This window comes from Dermochelys coriacea, chromosome 1 (assembly GCF_009764565.3).
Source record: "Dermochelys coriacea isolate rDerCor1 chromosome 1, rDerCor1.pri.v4, whole genome shotgun sequence".
NCBI lineage: Eukaryota > Metazoa > Chordata > Testudines > Dermochelyidae > Dermochelys > Dermochelys coriacea.
The window spans coordinates 346439283-346458171 of record NC_050068.2 but is presented as its reverse complement, the minus strand read 5'-3'; positions in this window follow the sequence as shown (position 1 = coordinate 346458171).

Below are 18889 nucleotides of genomic sequence, written 5' to 3'. Positions count from 1 at the left end.
AAAGTGACTTTTTTGACAAAATGGTAAGTTTTGCAGTAAATGTTGATGTTTGTTAATATTTTTCAGGCTATCATCAAAAACCACAAAAGCAAACAATTTTTTGTTTTTGGTTGCCAAAATTTTTTAAAAAAATGGTTGGGGGTTTTCAGATAAACATACGACCATAAAAATAGCCATACTGGGTCACACCAACGGTCCATCTAGCCCAGTATCCTGTCTTCCAAAATGACAGGTTTCAGAGTAGCAGCCGTGTTAGTCTGTATTCGCAAAAAGAAAAGGAGTACTTGTGGCACCTTAGAGACTAACAAATTTATTTGAGCATAAGCTTTCGTGAGCTATAGCTCACTTCATTGGATGCATTTGGTGGAAAATACAGAGGGGAGATTGATATACACACACAGAGAACATGAAACAATGGGTTTTATCATACACACTGTAAGGAGCCATCACCTTAAGATGAGCCATCACCAGCAGCAGGGGGGGAGGGAGGAAAACCTTTCATGGTGACAAGCAAGGTAGGCTATTTCCAGCAGTTAATAAGAACATCTGAGGAACGGGGGTGGGGTGGGGTGGGGGTGAGAAATAACATGGGGAAATAGTTTTACTTTGTGTAATGACTCATCCATTCCCAGTCTCTATTCAAGCCTAAGTTAATTGTATCCAGTTTGCAAATTAATTCCAATTCCGCAGTCTCTCGTTGGAGTCTGTTTTTGAAGTTTTTTTGTTGAAGAATAGCCACCCTCAGGTCTGTTATCGAGTGACCAGAGAGATTGAAGTGTTCTCCAATTGGTTTTCGAATGTTATAATTCTTGACGTCTGATTTGTGTCCATTTATTCTTTTACGTAGAGACTGTCCAGTTTGACCAATGTACATGGCAGAGGGGCATTGCTGGCACATGATGGCATATATCACATTGGTAGATGCGCAGGCTGAACTTTGTGACTTTGTCCTCACCCATAACTATTTCACGTTTGGGGACAATGTATACCTTCAAATCAGCGGCACTGCGATGGGTACCCGCATGGCCCCACAGTATGCCAACATTTTTATGGCTGACTTAGAACAACGCTTCCTCAGCTCTCGTCCCTAATGCCCCTACTCTACTTGCGCTACATTGATGACATCTTCATCATCTGGACCCATGGAAAAGAAGCCCTTGAGGAATTCCACCATGATTTCAACAATTTCCATCCCACCATCAACCTCAGCCTGGACCAGTCCACACAAGAGATCCACTTCCTGGACACTACGGTGCTAATAAGCGATGGTCACATAAACACCACCCTATATCGGAAACCTACTGACCGCTATTCCTACCTACATGCCTCTAGCTTTCATCCAGATCATACCACACGATCCATTGTCTACAGCCAAGCTCTACGATATAACCGCATTTGCTCCAACCCCTCAGACAGAGACAAACACCTACAAGATCTCTATCATGCATTCTTACAACTACAATACCCACCTGCTGAAGTGAAGAAACAGATTGACAGAGCCAGAAGAGTACCCAGAAGTCACCTACTACAGGACAGGCCCAACAAAGAAAATAACAGAACGCCACTAGCCATCACCTTCAGCCCCCAACTAAAACCTCTCCAACACATCATCAAGGATCTACAACCCATCCTGAAAGACGACCCATCACTCTCACAGATCTTGGGAGACAGGCCAGTCCTTGCTTACAGACAGCCCCCTAGCAACCACAGCAAATACTCACCAGTAACCACACACCACACAACAGAACCACTAACCCAGGAACCTATCCTTGCAACAAAGCCCCTTGCCAACTCTGTCCACATATCTATTCAGGGGACACCATCATAGGGCCTAATCACATCAGCCACACTATCAGAGGCTCGTTCACCTGCGCATCTACCAATGTGATATATGCCATCATGTGCCAGCAATGCCCCTCTGCCATGTACATTGGTCAAACTGGACAGTCTCTACGTAAAAGAATAAATGGATACAAATCAGACATCAAGAATTATAACATTCAAAAACCAATTGGAGAACACTTCAATCTCTCTGGTCACTCGATTACAGACCTGAGGGTGGCTATTCTTCAACAAAAAAACTTCAAAAACAGACTCCAACGAGAGACTGCGGAATTGGAATTAATTTGCAAACTGGATACAATTAACTTAGGCTTGAATAGAGACTGGGAATGGATGAGTCATTACACAAAGTAAAACTATTTCCCCATGTTATTTCTCACCCCCACCCCACCCCACCCCACCCCCGTTCCTCAGATGTTCTTATTAACTGCTGGAAATAGCCTACCTTGCTTGTCACCATGAAAGGTTTTCCTCCCTCCCCCCCTGCTGCTGGTGATGGCTCATCTTAAGGTGATGGCTCCTTACAGTGTGTATGATAAAACCCATTGTTTCATGTTCTCTGTGTGTGTATATCAATCTCCCCTCTGTATTTTCCACCAAATGCATCCGATGAAGTGAGCTGTAGCTCACGAAAGCTTATGCTCTAATAAATTTGTTAGTCTCTAAGGTGCCACAAGTACTCCTTTTCTTTTTGTGAAGAAATACTTCATTTTGTTTGTTTTAAACCTGCTGCCTATTAATTTCATTTGGTGACACCTAGTTCTTGTGTTATGACAAGGAGTAAATAACACTTCCTTATTGACTTTCTCCAAACCAGCCATGATTTTATAGACCTCTATCATATCCCCCTTTAGTCGTCTCTTTTCCAAGCTGAAAAGTCCCAGGCTTATTAATCGCTCCACATATGGAAGCCTTCCATACTCCTAATAATTTTTGTTGCCCTTTTCTGAACCTTTTCCAATTCCAATATATCTTTTTTGAGATGAGGCAAACACATCTGCATACAGTATTCAAGATGTGGGCATATCATGGATTTATATAGAGGCAATATGATATTTTCTGTTTTATCTATCCCTTTCTTAATGATTCCCAACATTCTGTTCACTTTTTTAACTGCTGCTGCACATTGAGTGGATGTTTTCAGAGAACTATCCATAATGATTCCAAGATCTCTTTCTTGAGTGGTAACAGCTAATTTAGACCCCATCATTTTATATGTATAGTTGGGATTATGTTTTCCAATGTCTATTACTTTGCATTTATCAACATTTAATTTCCTCTGCCATTTTATCAGCATCTGCATATGAAGAAGTGGGGTTTTTACCCAATAAATCTGTTAGTCTTTAAGGTGCCACTGGACTCCTCGTTGTTTTTATCTGCCATTTTGTTGCCTGGTCATCCAGTTTTGTGAGATCCTTTTGTAGCTCTTTGCAGTCTGCTTGGAACTTAGTTATCTTGAGTAGTTTTGTAACATCTACATAAAATTTGAAACATTTAATCAGAAACAAGAGAATTGTCATTTTCATTAAAATATTTCAGAGGAAAAAAATAATTTTCCTACCAGGTCTCTATTTTAGCTTACTGTGATGTTAGACTACATAACAGAATCATAAGCTGGTTATCATGACAGATATGATTTTACTGTTGAATGATAAATGCTGATATCATCATAGAATTATCACCTATTGAGATTTTGATCTCTTTGCTTAATTCATCAGCTTCCAGATGAGCTCTGTGTTAACTGCGCCCTGGTGCATTCCACAGTATCAACTGGTGCTAAATTTGTATCTGCTTGATACAAGCAGATCATCACAACTAATGGGTCTCAAACCTCAGCCTGTAAGACTCCTGGGAGAAGCCATGCTCTAATCTTCCACCTGGCAAAATGCTAACAATAGCTTACCTGGGACCCACAAAGTGAGTGAGAGGTTCATGCCCCCCAAGGTCTGATTGTCAGAGTCCAGAGCAGCTGATTGGCCTGCTGGCCCTACTTAAGCCAGCAGCAAGAATAGGAAACTGCCGGAATATCTGTTCTCCAGCCTGCTGCTACCCCAGGTTGATTTTGTGGCATCCTGATCTGGCTTGATTTCCTGGCATCTGACTTGTGGTTCCCAATCTCCAGTTTGTCTCCTGCCTCTGACTGCCTCGTATCCTGACCCAGCCTGACACTGGTTCCCACCTTGTGGTTCTGATCTCCAGCTTATCTTCTGTTTCTGACTTCCCAGTATCCTCATGCAGCTGACATTTGCCTCCTGTCTCATGATTCTGGACTCTGACTCTGATTATTAGGTTGGTCACCCATGAGCCAGCTCTGATGCAGAGTGGGGCTGTGCTGCTCAAAATGATCCAGAGCTAAATGGAGATGCTGAATCCTGACCACATGGATAAAGAGGAAAAATAACTAATTCTGCCCCCCTGCATTAACAATGCAGATGAGAAAAACGGTCCACAGAGCTCCCAGTCACAGGGTGGAAATAGATATTCCACACACACTTAGCATTGACATGGAGGCCTCTTCTGTGCCTCCAGGGTGACAGAACCTTCCTTGTCCCAGAAACCTACAAACATTATATATATCTTACTCTGCAATACCTATTCTGGTTAATTTCTCCTTGCAAATAAGCCCTCAGCTCTAGAACTTGCTTCCTATCTGATCTGGGAAAACTCAGCTTTATTGACTTTCTGGGCAGATTTACTCATGCCTTTGCTTGAAGATGGTGTTTTGAATCAGAGTTTTTATGCACCAAATGCATCCGATGAAGTGAGCTGTAGCTTACGAAAGCTTATGCTCTAATAAATTTGTTAGTCTCTAAGGTGCTACAAGTACTCCTTTTCTTTTTGCGAATACAGACTAACACGGCTGCTACTCTGAAACCAGTTTTTATATGCTGGCTGGAGGGAGTTTTTTCAAATTGACTTTTTGCCATTGTTGGGTTTCGTTAATTGGTGATTCATATTGACTATGCTGTACACACACATTGCAGAGATTACAGTGGGGCTGAAATCAATAGGTCCTGGCTCTTGATTCCTGAGGTCTACAACAATCATCTTATTCAGAAGGAACTTCATCAATACAACAGTGAACTTTTCCAAGAGTTGTAACTTTCTTGGCTTTCAGTCCTTTACAGTAATTGCTAGATCACAGCCTTACTTACTGCATTTGCAATCCACTTTGTCCCCCACATCACTGCTCAGTTCCCCCAACCCCCTTGCTCTCACTCTCCCAGCCCTGCCCCCTCTCCATGCAGGTGGGCCATGATCACTATCAGACTGGTGATTGTGTGCTCACTGACTCCAGTCACTTCCTTCACTCTGCTGCTGTCCAGATCCTGCTCCCCAAGTTGCTACTTGCTGCCAAGGGGAACTGGGAGTGGGATCCAAGCAGCAACAGCAGTGTGGAGGAAGTGGCTGGAGCCAGTGAGCAGACAGTCAGCAGCCTGTCCCTACACCATATGTGCCCCTGCGGTGCTTCTTCAGGACTGCTGCTGTCCAGATCCTGCTCCCCACGCCCCTGCCTGCTGACCAAGAGAAATGAGAATGTGGGGGTAGGAGTGAGCACCTCCAGGGCACAACTGACTCCTTTAGACCCTTCACATGACCCTTAATTGGGTTGGGACCTACCATTTGAGAAACACTCATATAGAGGGAACCTGAGTTCAGGACCTGTTTCATTAGTAATATGTAAGGCAATTTCGTCATGGAGGTCGCAGAAGTCAGGGAATCCGTGACTTCCAGTGACTTCCGTGACTTCAGCCTGCGGTGGTCAGGAGCTGCAGGGTCTCCCACTACCCACGGGGCAGGGAGCTGCAGGGTACCCCTGCCGCCTCTTGCGGCCCCCGAAGCTCCCAACCACCGCAGGCAGCAGAGAACCCCTGAGCTCCTGGCCACTGCAGGTGGCAGGGACCCCTGGAGCTACAGGCGGCAGGGGAACTCCTGAACTCCCAGCTGCCACGGGTGAACCCTTGAGCTCCTGGCTGCCATAGGCCCCCGGAGCTGCGGACGACAGGGATACCCCACAGCTCTTGGCCCCCACGGCCAGGAGGAGACCCCTGGAGCTGCAGGCAACAAGGATACCCCGCATCCCCCAGCTGCTGAAAGTGGCTCCTAGCCCCTGCACAGCTGCCCCGCTTCAGGCAGTGTGAGGACGTACAGATCCCCATTTTGTCACAGATATTTTTAGTAAAAGTCACAGACAGGTCATGGCCTCTGTGAATTTTTCGTTTTTGCCCATGACCTGTCTGTGACTTTTACTAAAAATATCCATGACAAAATCTTAGCCTTAGTAATACATGATGCAATGAGGAGGGAGAGTTGTAAGAAACAGTTCTTGCTATATGTGTTGTATTTGAATGTATTGAGCAGAGTGCTGAATCTGTTTATGTGAATTTGCAGTTGTAGTTTCTTAAGCAATTGATCATGTTGAATCTCCTGTTATATAGTGTGGTTACTTTGTTTTTCTTCTTCCTCTATGCAATACAGAGTCAGTCAGCCACCATGGCTCCAACTGTCTGCACATGGCTGTGTTTGTAATCCGGGATTTGTGCTATGTTCACTATATACAACAATTGGCAACCAGGATGGGATGTCAAAAACCATCTAGGCCAGTGGTCTCCAAACTTTTTGGCTCACACACCCCCAGGGTGAAGACCAGAAGACCAGCCGCAGACGCGCCGCCAACGGAAGAAGACTGGAAGACCAGCCGCAGGCGGCCTGCCGACGGAAGAAGACCGGAAGACTTAGCGCAGGCGGGCCGCTGGAGGGGAACACCCGCAATGGACGTGCAGAGCTGCCGACGAAGAAAAAAATGGGGGAATGCCGTCCGGTGGCACTCCTATTGCTGTGCACCCCCTGGGATCATCTTGCGCACTCCCTGGGGTGTGTGCACCCCAGTTTGGAGACCACTGATCCTGGTATCAGAGTAGCAAAACAATCTGTAAGCTTGCTTGCAGTCCCGGTGGGAAGAGAAGACTGCTACAACTATGAATACTCTGAACAATTAAACTAACAGCAGCGAGGTAAAATAGCAGGCTATATTGGAAAAATTGAGGACTTCAGCACTGGCCCACATTTATAGAGACTGGAGCTGTATTTTGAAGTAAATGAGATTCCTCCAGAAAAACATGTAGCAGCATTACTGTGTGTGATGGGAGGGAAAACATACAGTTCACACACGGTCTGATCGTCCCAGAGAAGCCAGTCAGCAAAACCTTTAAAGAGATGGTGCAAATTGTTCAAGAGTACTTGTCACCCAAACCCCTGATCATAGCAGAAAGGTTCAGGTTCATAAGTGGAATCAGGTTGAAGGTGAATCTATTTCCTCCTTTGCAACACAATTTTAAGATTATCAGAATTCTATGCTTTTAAGGATGGGTTTAACGAGGTCCTAAGAGACATTTGTGTGTGGACTGCTTACTGAAAGCATACAGAAGAGGCTCTTAACTGAGGAAAATCTTGCCTTTAAATGTGCAGTAGAAACTGGAGTAGCAATGGAAACTGCAACTAGAGATGCAATAAACTTGCATAATGGCACTAAAACAGAAGTCGGACTGCATAAATTATCTGTAACCCAATGCAAGGCAGGCAAACAGCAGGCAAACAGACATATTTTTGGTGTGGAAAAGGGTTCCATGCTGTTTCTGATTGCTGATTTAAAGATGCATATTGCAGAATCTGTAATAAAAAGGTTATATCCAAGCAGTTTGCCATATTAAGATAAATAAGGAAGAGACCAAATCAGAGTACAGAAAAAGGAATATCAATTGTACACTCTGTAGACAGAGGCAGTAGTGACATGGACTTTGAAAGTGGAGTAGCCAGCCTGGATATATATACTGTGAGCAAAAATGACAAGTCAGCAATCTCGTAACACGCTGGGTGGTGGCAATAATGTTTAAAATGGAATTGGACACAGGCTCTGCAGTGTCTCTTATCTCATGTTCAGAATATGATAAAACTGTTAATACCAAAATGAGGGAGACACCAATGTTACTAAAAACTTATATGGGAGAAAAAATAGTGCCAATTGGAGTGATGTAAGTGAACATGGAGGATATCAATAAGCAGTGTTTATTAGACTTACATGTCATTGAGAAAGTGGGAACTGGGCCAGTGCGGCCGTGAATGGTTACATAAGGTTCCTCTGGATTGGAAGTCTATGGAGATGCTGCAGTCAATTTCAAGCAGACTCCACTAAAACAATCAAAAGGAGACTCCACTAAAGGGGAAGGATACTAAGTCAGACATTGGGAGAATTCAAGGAGGGCATAGGAATTCTAAAATACATGAAGGCTAAAATAATCCTAGATGACAAGGCAGAGCCCAAGTTCCACAGAGGTTGATCTGTCCCTTACAGTATCCACTCAACGCTAGATGCTGAATTGGAATGTCTGGAAAGGGAGGGCATAGTTTCAAAAGTGGCCTGCAACAAGTCAGGAACTCCTATCATTCCAACTGTGAAAAAAAACAACGTGGTGCGGTAAGGGTATGTGGAGATTTTAAGGTCACCATAAACTCTGCACTGAAAGTTGAAAAATACACCCTGCCTCGAACTGAAGATATTTTTGTTACACTGGCAGGAGGACAATGATTCAGGAAAACTAATTTGTCATAGGCCTACCTACAGATGGAAGTTGAAGAAGAATCTAAGGCATACTTCACAATCAACACACAGGTCTGTACTAGTACAACAGGCTAGTGTTTGGTATTGCTTCAGCTCCTACTATATGGCAACAGGCAATGGACCAAGTTTTACAAGGTATCCTGAGAACACAGTGTTATTTGGGTGACATCATTGTGACCAATGGAAATGATGAAGAATATAAAATGTCTAGAATATATGGGTTACGAGCTAATTGGATAAAATGTGAATTTTTCAAGGACTCAGATAGCTTATTGTGGTCACATTATTGATGTGCAGGGCCTACATAAATCTCAGGAGAAGACTAAAGTAGTTCTGGAAGCTCCACTGCCAAAGGATGTGTCACAACTTAGATCATTTCTGGGATTTATCAAATACTATGACTGTTTGTACCAAACCTAGAAACTGAACTGCATCCGCTAAACTGTTTAGTGCAGACTGGTCAAAAGTGGGTTTGGTCGCGTGAGTATAAAAACCTTTCCTGGAAGATAAATAATTGGTCACATCAGACAGTGTATTTACACACACTTTAACCCATCCTTTAGGATACAATGCCTTTTCACATGGAACTGGGGCAGTTATATTGCACACAATGCCAGATGGCAGTGAGACACCTATAGCATTTGCCTCAAGATCTCTCACAGTGTGCAGATCATAATTATGCACAAATAGACAAGGAAGCTTTAAGTCTGGTATGGGGTGCGAAGAAATTCAACTAGTATGGCCAGAATTTTTTTGCACAAGAACCACCATAGTTGCACAGACAGTAGAAAAACTTTGAAGTTTGTTTGCAAAAACTGCACTGCCAGAGCAAATTGTGAGTGACAATGGTCTTCAGAAGAGTTTCAGTGATTCATGAGGAAAAATGTATTCCTCATATTACTGTGACACAGTGGGGGTTTTCCCCTTGTTATGTTGTACGTGAGCCTGTAACTGTCTTACCATTTTGCATGAATACTGTGCGTACTTCAGTTTCCCTGTGTATTATGCCAATGCTTAATAATAAGGGGAATAAGGGTGTGTGACTTTTGCTGAGAACCTCAGGGGCAGGTGAGACTGCTCCAGCTGCCCGCACATAAGCGATGGCTGATGCCCTTCAAAACCTGAGAACCAGGAGGGGGATGTGACCTGGTGAGACTTTGCCCAGGAAGCAAGACAAAGGCCAAGAGGAGGGGCACCGAAGTGTCAGAGGTCATGATGCTGGAAGTGAGTCAGTCTCCTGTTGTGGGTTGGAGGGAGCGCCCAGGGGGCACCAGGCCAAGATGGACTTTGCTGATTGGTCCTCTTTTCTATTCTAACAAGCTCTGTTCTACGCTGTGTTCCTGTCGACTAATAAACCCTCTGTTTTACACGCTGGTTGAGAGTCACTGCTGACTATGGAGTTACGACGCAGAACCCCTCTGGCTTCCTCAGGGGTCCCGTCCAGGTGGACCCACTTAGGGAGGTGCACAGTGAGAACAGGGGTGCTGAATGCTCCGAGGTCAGACCCAGGAAGGCCATAGCCGAAGAGACTTATTGCCCTGGACAGCGTGCCCTGAGGGGAGTGACTCTGCCCCAGAGTCCTGTCTGGCTTCATGCAGAGCAGTTCTGGAGCATTGGACCTGTGACTCCGTGACAATTACCTCAGCACCATATCATCCATCCACAATTGACTTGGCTGAAAGGTTTGTACAAACTTTTAAACAAGCCCTACAATCCATGACAGAGGAGAGAAGTCATTACAGCAGAAGCTATCACACTTGTGGCTAGCATATCAAAATGTGATACATGCCATGATGAACCAAACACCTGCAATACTGTTTATGGGCCGAAATCTCAAGTCACACTTGGATTTGTTAAAGCCAGATCTACATCTACAAGTCAGAAATTGTCAAATAAGTCAAGCTGTGGTGAGAGAGATCAGTGCACCTCATCAGCTACAAGTGGGTCAAACCGTGCTGGTACGTGATTATTGGGGACCCAGTACAGGGCTTCCAGCAATTGGGATAGTTCAGTGGTTTGAGTATTGGTCTGCTAAACCTAGGGTTGTGAGTTCAATCCTTGAGGGGGCCATTTAGGGATCTGGGGCAAAAATTGGGGATTGGTCCTGCTTTGAGCAGGGGGTTGGACTAGATGATCTCCTGAGGTCCCTTCCAACCCTAATATTCTATGATTAGAGGCTCTAATTGTTAGTGCATTCCGCTTGTGCATTCGTGCCCCAGCTTGACGCAACAGCAAATAACATCAGACCAGAAAGCAGCTGTGCTGAACAACCAGCATCTTCTGAGGGAACATCTAAATCAGACATTGCTGCAGACACACCCCTTGCTCAGGAAAGTGTTCAAAATCTTGGCAGACACTATCCAGAAAGAAAAGGCAAGCCACCTGAAGCACTTGACTTGTAACTGGATCACAAACACTTCTGAAGTTGTGTACCCATTTCATTGGGGGGCAAGTGGGATAGATTTGATGTATTTGAATGTATTGAGCAGAGTGCTGAATCTGTTAATGTGAATTTGCCTTTATAGTTGCTTAAGCAGTTGTGTATTTTGAATCTGATTTTTATAGAGTGTGGTTACTATTTTTTTCTCCTTTGTCTATGCAATGCAGAGTCAGTCAGCTATCATGGCTCCAAGGGTCTGCACATGTCTGTGTTTATAATCCAGGATCTGTGCTATGTCCACAATACACTACACACACTGAGCACCTGCACCACATGTTTCTCTTCCCTCCAGGAGCAGCCTTACACCCTAAGGGCCTGATTCTCCTGTCCACTTTAGACTGTGAGCTCTTTGGGGAGGGAACTGTCTTTTTGTGCTGTGTTTGTACAGGCCTAGCACAACAGTGTCCTGGTCCCTGATAGGGCACCTAGGTGTTACCATAATAATAAGTGGCATAAAGTGGCCTTAAACAGTCACTGAAGAATTCCCCCTGGACAGGGGAACAATCTGCTGGCATAGGCACCCTTGCTACCTCCTGTCCCATCCTCCCATCATTTAAGAGAAGGAGAGGGAGTTCCAATGATCGGCCTGGGCAGGACAAGTGGAGGGAGCAAGATAAAGCACCGCTCTGCTCTGTCTGATCCTCCAGCCAGCCCCAAGGGACCCACAATTGTGTATGGCAGAGCTACATCAATGCAGCCCTAAGTTGTTCTGGAATCAGGCAGCCCTGTATCAGGGAGCTGCAAGAGGCTCCCTGAAGCCCCCACCCCATCTGAACATAGCCCAGAATCAAGCCCTGAGCCTCCAGTCACGCAACAATATATGACAGGTTTCAGAGTAGCAGCCGTGTTAGTCTGTATTCGCAAAAAGAAAAGGAGTACTTGTAGCACCTGGTTTTTGAATGTTATAATTCTTGACGTCTGATTTGTGTCCATTTATTCTTTTACGTAGAAACTGTCCAGTTTGACCAATGTGCATGGCAGAGGGGCATTGCTGGTACATGATGGCATATATCACATTGGTAGATGTGCAGATGAACGAGCCTCTGATAGTGTGGCTGATGTGATTAGGCCCTATGATGGTGTCCCCTGAATAGATATGTGGACAGAGTTGGCAAGGGGCTTTGTTGCAAGGATAGGTTCCTGGGTTAGTGGTTCTGTTGTGTGATGTGTGGTTGCTGGTGAGTATTTGCTTCAGGTTGGGGGGCTGTTTGTAAGCAAGGACTGGCCTGTCTCCCAAGATCTGTGAGAGTGATGGGTCGTCCTTCAGGATAGGTTGTAGATCCTTGATGATGTGTTGGAGAGGTTTTAGTTGGGGGCTGAAGGTGATGGCTAGTGGCGTTCTGTTATTTTCTTTGTTGGGCCTGTCCGGTAGTAGGTGACTTCTGGGTACTCTTCTGGCTCTGTCAATCTGTTTCTTCACTTCAGCAGGTAGGTATTGTAGTTGTAAGAATGCATGATAGAGATCTTAGAATCATAGAATCATAGAATATCAGGGTTGGAAGGGACCCCAGAAGGTCATCTAGTCCAACCCCCTGCTCAAAGCAGGACCAAGTCCCAGTTAAATCATCCTAGCCAGGGCTTTGTCAAGCCTGACCTTAAAAACCTCTAAGGAAGGAGATTCTACCACCTCCCTAGGTAACGCATTCCAGTGTTTCACCATCTTGTAGGTGTCTGTCTCTGTCTGAGGGGTTGGAGCAAATGCAGTTATATCGTAGAGCTTGGCTGTAGACAATGGATCGTGTGGTGTGATCTGGATGAAAGCTAGAGTCATGTAGGTAGGAATAGCGGTCAGTAGGTTTCCGATATAGGGTGGTGTTTATGTGACCATCGCTTATTAGCACCGTAGTGTCCAGGAAGTGGATCTCTTGTGTGGACTGGTCCAGGCTGAGGTTGATGGTGGGATGGAAATTGTTGAAATCATGGTGGAATTCCTCAACGGCTTCTTTTCCAGATGATGAAGATGTCATCAATGTAGTGCAAGTAGAGTAGGGGCATTAGGGGACGAGAGCTGAGGAAGCGTTGTTCTAAGTCAGCCATAAAAATGTTGGCATACTGTGGCGCCATGCGGGTACCTATTGCAGTGCCACTGATTTGAAGGTATACATTGTTCTCAAATGTGAAATAGTTATGGGTGAGGACAAAGTCACAAAGTTCAGCCACCAGGTTAGCCGTGACATTATCGGGGATACTGTTCCTGACGGCTTGTAGTCCATCTTTGTGTGGAATGTTGGTGTAGAGGCTTCTACATCCATAGTGGCTAGGATGGTGTTTTTAGGAAGATCACCAATGGATTGTAGTTTCCTCAGGAAGTCAGTGGTGTCTCGAAGATAGCTGGGAGTGCTGGTAACGTAGGGCCTGAGGAGGGAATCTACATAGCCAGACAATCCTGCTGTCAGGGTGCCAATGCCTGAGATGATGGGGCGTCCAGGACTTCCAGGTTTATGGATCTTGGTAGCAGATAGAATACTCCAGGTCGGGGCTCCAGGGGTGTGTCTGTGCGGATTTGTTCTTGTACTTTTTCAGGGAGTCTCTAGAGCAAATGGTGTAGTTTCTTTTGGTAACCCTCAGTGGGATCAGAGGGTAATGGCTTGTAGAAAGTGGTGTTGGAGAGCTGCCTAGTAGCCTCTTGTTCATACTCCGACCTATTCATGATGACGACAGCACCTCCTTTGTCAGCCTTTTTGATTATGATGTCAGAGTTGTTTCTGAGGCTCTGGATGGCATTGTGTTCTCCACGGCTGAGGTTATGGGGCAAGTGATGCTGCTTTTCCACAATTTCAGCTCGTGCACGTTGGCGGAAGCACTCTATGTAGAAGTCCAGTCTGTTGTTTTGACCTTCAGGAGGAGTCCACCCAGAATCCTTCTTTTTGTAGTGTTGATAGGAAGGTCTCTGTGGGTTAATATGTTGGTCAGATCACCAGTGTGATATATGCCATCATGTGCCAGCAGTGCCCCTCTGCCATGTATATTGGTCAAACTGGACAGTCTCTATGTAAAAGAATAAATGGACACAAATCAGACGTCAAGAATTATAACATTCAAAAACCAGTCAGAGAACGCTTCAATCTCTCCAGTCACTCGATTACAGATCTGAGAGTGGCTATCCTTCAACAAAAAAACTTCAAAACAGACTCTAGCGAGAGACTGCTGAATTGGAATTAATTTGCAAACTGGATACAATTAATTTAGGTTTGAATAGAGACTGGGAGTGGGTCATTACACGAAGTAAAACTATTTCCCCATGTGATTTCCCCCCCACCCCCCACTGTTCCTCAGACATTCTTGTTAACTGCTGGAAATGGCTTATCTTGATTATCACCATAAAAGGTTTTCCTCCTTCCCTCCCCCACTTCTTGATGGTAATAGCGGATCTTAAGTGATCACTCTCCTTACAGTGTGTATGATAAAACCCATTGTTTCATGTTCTCTGTGTATGTGTATATAAATCTTCCCACTGTATTTTCCACCGATGAAGTGAGCTGTAGCTCACAAAAGCTTATGCTCAAATAAATTTGTTAGTCTCTAAGGTGCCACAAGTACTCCTTTTCTTTTTGCGAATACAGACTAACATGGCTGCTACTCTGAAACCTGTCATTATAGAAACAGTATGTCCTGCCCTCCCCACATTCCTCCCCCTCCACTCTCCCCCCCCCCCCGACCCCAGGAATGAGAAGCAGCACCCTATGCTGCTCTCATGCAGCCATTCCAGGTGATTCAATCACTATAAGGCATGTTTTCCAATCAAGAGCAACTCCACTGACATCAATTGCATTACACTGCATACAATGCTTTCTGCTCCTCTGAATGGGTAAAATCCTGATGTCTTCACTCAGTTTTAACACAGTCCTTACAAGTCTGCCTGAGTAAGAACTAAATTAAAACTTATAAGGAAATCAGGATTTGGCCCTATGATAAGTTATGTTTGAATGACTTTATCTTTCACAGAATTATTTATGTCTGTATGAAAGATCTTTTGTTTTTAATCTGATTTCCTGTATGACAACAAGAAGTATTGTTTCCCAGCTCATAGCTGCCTTCAAGCCATTGTGTTTCTGTTTGTGAATAAGAACTAAGCAATCTATGGGGCAGATGAAAAAGTCACCTTTTTTTACACTGGGAATCAAGACCGAGATATGATTCAAATGTATTTTCTTATTGTTCTTTTCCTTCCAACATTTCCCCAGGCACATTGTGTGTCGCTTCCACAGAAAAAATAGTAATGGAGATTAAGTTAAGTGGAAAAGTACAGCTGCATTTCAACTATCAAAGCAACCAATCCTGGATACTGCAATCCCTGCAGAAAATCAGATCAGAAGTGTGAGGTATTTTCCCTTAGAAGCAACTGGAAATCTCTGCAGAAAGATGGGCTGTTTTCCTGGTGGAAACTGTGAAAGAAGATTCTTTGGGGGTTTTTTCTCCTTCACTTGATTTATTTTTAACAGGAAAATTTCTTTTAAATGATGTGTTTGATAGGAACATACTGTTGCCATATTAGCAAAATGCAGGCTGAGAGGGGATAGGATTGCTCTCTAAATACATCCAAGGGGTAAACACCAGGGAGGGAGAAGAGCACTTTAAGCTGAAGAACAATGTTGGCACAAGGACAAGAGGTGTAAACTAGCCATGAATAAATTTTGCCTGAAAATTAGAAAGAGGTTTCTAAGCATCAAAGGAGTCAGGTTGTGGAACAGCTTCCCAAAAGAAGGAGTGGGAGCAAGAAACCTAACTGGCTTAAAACAGCACTTAATAAGTTTATGAAGAGGATTCTATTGAGTTGCCTGAAATAGCAGAGGATTGAATTCGATGACCCAGAGGTCCGTTCCTGTCCTTTGTGCTTATGGATCTGACCAACTGATTTTATGTCCCTTCTCATTTTGTCATCCTATTGAATATAACCATGGATATCTTTTCTTTTTTTTATGTAACCAGCACCTTCTAGCAGCAAAAAGACAAAACTTGACCCAATATAACTAAAAATCCCAATGTCTCAAATCTGCTCATGTATTTCCAGGGAAAGAAATGGTGCAGTTGTACCATGGCGGCTGGGCGGGGGCAGTGGTGGAGGAGAGAGAGAGAGAGGGAAGAAAAAGAACTGAGACGAATTTGGATGCAATTTGCAATTCAATACATCTGAAGAATGACTATTTTGTAGGTTTTTTTAAAAGACATCTCAGAAACTCAGCAATGACTCTTAGAAGGTTTTCCACAATCTGCTGCATGCCAGAAATATTGTCATCCACAACATGTGATCGATACTTTTATTGTACTGCATTTTTGTATTGAGAGACACACAAACCATTTATGCAATGGGGAAGAACTTATTTTCTTTTGTTTATAAATAGTCATACAAGAACCACAGCTTGAAAGATTTCACAGTTACTCCTGAGAGGTACTTAAAAAAACCCTAGCTTATTTTTAGGAGTTAAATTCTGTGCTGGGAAAAGTTATTTAAAAAAAAAAAGTGCACCAGATTGATGAGGCTTGATTCTCAGTTAATTCATTCCTGAACTTGGGACAGGGATGTACGATGTAGGAGTTAAAGTGACTTTAATCCACTTTTGTACTGCCTGTATTCTGGAGTTGTGGAGGAGCCCTCCATAGCTCCTGCCCCCATAAGTTAGAATAACCAGAAGACTGCTCTAACTTCCACTCCCGTACAAGTCTATGAGTCATGGGAAGCAAAGAATAGCCATAATGCAAAGCAGCAGTTCTCAATCAGGGGTCCGGGGGCCCCCTGGGGAGCCAAGAGCAGGTTTCAGGGGGTCCACCAAGCAGGGCCAGTGTTAGATTCACTGGAGCCCAGGGCAGAAAGCCAAAGCCCCACGGTCCAGAGCTGAAGCCCTGGGCCCTGAGCTCTGCCACCTGGGGCTGAAGTTGAAGCCTGAGCAACTTAGTTTTCTGGGGCCCACTGTAGCCTGGGGCCCCGGGCAATTGCCCTGCTTTCTACCCCCTAACACTGGCCCTGGCTTTTATATGCAGAAACCCAGTTGTGGCGGCACAGGTGGGCCATGGAGTTTTTATAGCATATTGAGGGGACCTCAGAAAGAAAAAGGTTGAGAACCCCTGATGCAGAGTACCCTGGCCATATGCACAACATACCCCTGCTGCATCCCCTGCACTCATGGCTGGAAGTATGGACAGTTTAGAGCCCTTACACCTGTTCTCCACCAGGCACGGAGGCCCCCTGAGCAGGAGTTATTTTCAGGAGGCCAATTCTATGCCAGATGTTCTCCATGCCCCCATTTCCTTTATGGTCCCTCTATGCTGCCAGTGGCATGGAAGGAGCAAGGGACTTATTATTTAATTATGTGGAAGCAAAGGTATGGGGTATCCTGGCCCCCAGCCCACTCATCCTCAGGATATTTGAGGACCTGCCCCTCTGTGGTCCTTTCAGACTCTCTCTGGAGACAGCACCAGCAGGGTGGCCATATTGCCTTTGGCACCATCCTTGCAGCTGCTCAGTCCTTCTTTGTTCATGTAAGTCAAAAGCCATACAGAAGGAGTTAATGCAGCAAGGAGTGGCATTAACCTATACAGCAATCTGCACATTCATTGCAAATGCCAGTGGTCACGATGGGGAATGCCCATTCCCCAGCACTGGAATCTGTGCCTAGGCTCTGACTCTAAAATCTTAATACGTTAATATGCATATTACAGGGTCAGTTCAGCTGCATCTTCAGTGCCCTCTCAGGGCCAGGGGTAGCTCTGCAGCATTATGCCTGAGTTTTCCGCCTTCGGGGCTCCTCAATAAATGCCACACACTGGCTTCTTTCTGTCTAAACACCCCTCATTAGGGTCTCATAAAGTTCAAAAAAAATTCAAAGTCCCATAATAAAGTCTACAAAATTCAGCTCAATTCCCTTCTTTGAGCAGGCCACTCCCAGCCTTTCCTAGTTGGGGTGCTCTTTTCTTCTTCCCAAAGTCTGCTCACAGCAGCTCTTCCTTGCCTTGGCAGATCTTCTCACCTGCTTCCTGAGCCCTGCTGTCCTGACCTGTTCCAGGTTCCTACTTTCCTGCCTAGAGCCTGATCCCCACCCCTGGTCTCCAACTCTGGCTCTTGGCTTGACTCATGATCCTGTTCTGACTGCTAGGTCTGATGACCCTGATCATGACATTGGGTCTTCTATCTCCTAGGTAGATGTCCAAACTAGTGGACTACAGTGTCATTCTGACTTTCATGCATTCTCTCTCTCTGGCCCAATGAAAATTTCACTGGAGTTAAATACTTTAAATAGTTACTGGGCCAGAGAGAGATAGAGAATGTCCCTGATCCAGGGGGAAGGGTTTGGGTCTGGTGCCAAAGTGCACAGATGCTAGGGGAGTAGAAAAAAGACTTCAGCTTGGTAGGGCTGAGAGAGATCTGCCAAGGCAAGGAAGAGCTTGAAGTCTGCACCTTGAAGTCTTTAAACCATGAGTTGAGGACTTCAGTAGCTCAGACATGAGAGGTTTATTGCAGGAGTGGGTAGGTGAGATTCTGTGGCCTGTGTTGTGCAGGAAGTCAGACGAGATCATAATGGTCCTTTCTGACCTTAAAGTCTGAGTAATCCTGCAGGGGTTAGGTCGTGAGCAGGAAACTTGTTTACTTTTGATAGTACTCAAAAGTTTTGTGCTTACTGAGTAAGTTGTACCCTGAGGCAAAGGCTTGAAATGGGCTTGAGACTAGTGTTGATTCATTCCAGGGGTGGGGAGAGCATAACCACTGGTGGTGCTGCTGTGGGTCTACCACCCAAGCAAGAAGACACACAGTCCTCCCCACATTTCCTGCAGGGTAGCATCCTTCTCAGCCTGATGTAGAAGTTGTAAAACTATCAGTAGGGCATAGGAACTTTCACAAGTGGAGGTGAAACTACATGATCTCAAATGATGTGGCAAAGTGTTTACAAATACCAATTCAAGGCTAATAAAGCAACATTAAACACTGAGCAAAACCCAAAATGTAACCTGTATGTCCATAAAACAATATTGAGTGATAAAAATCAAGCAAAAGC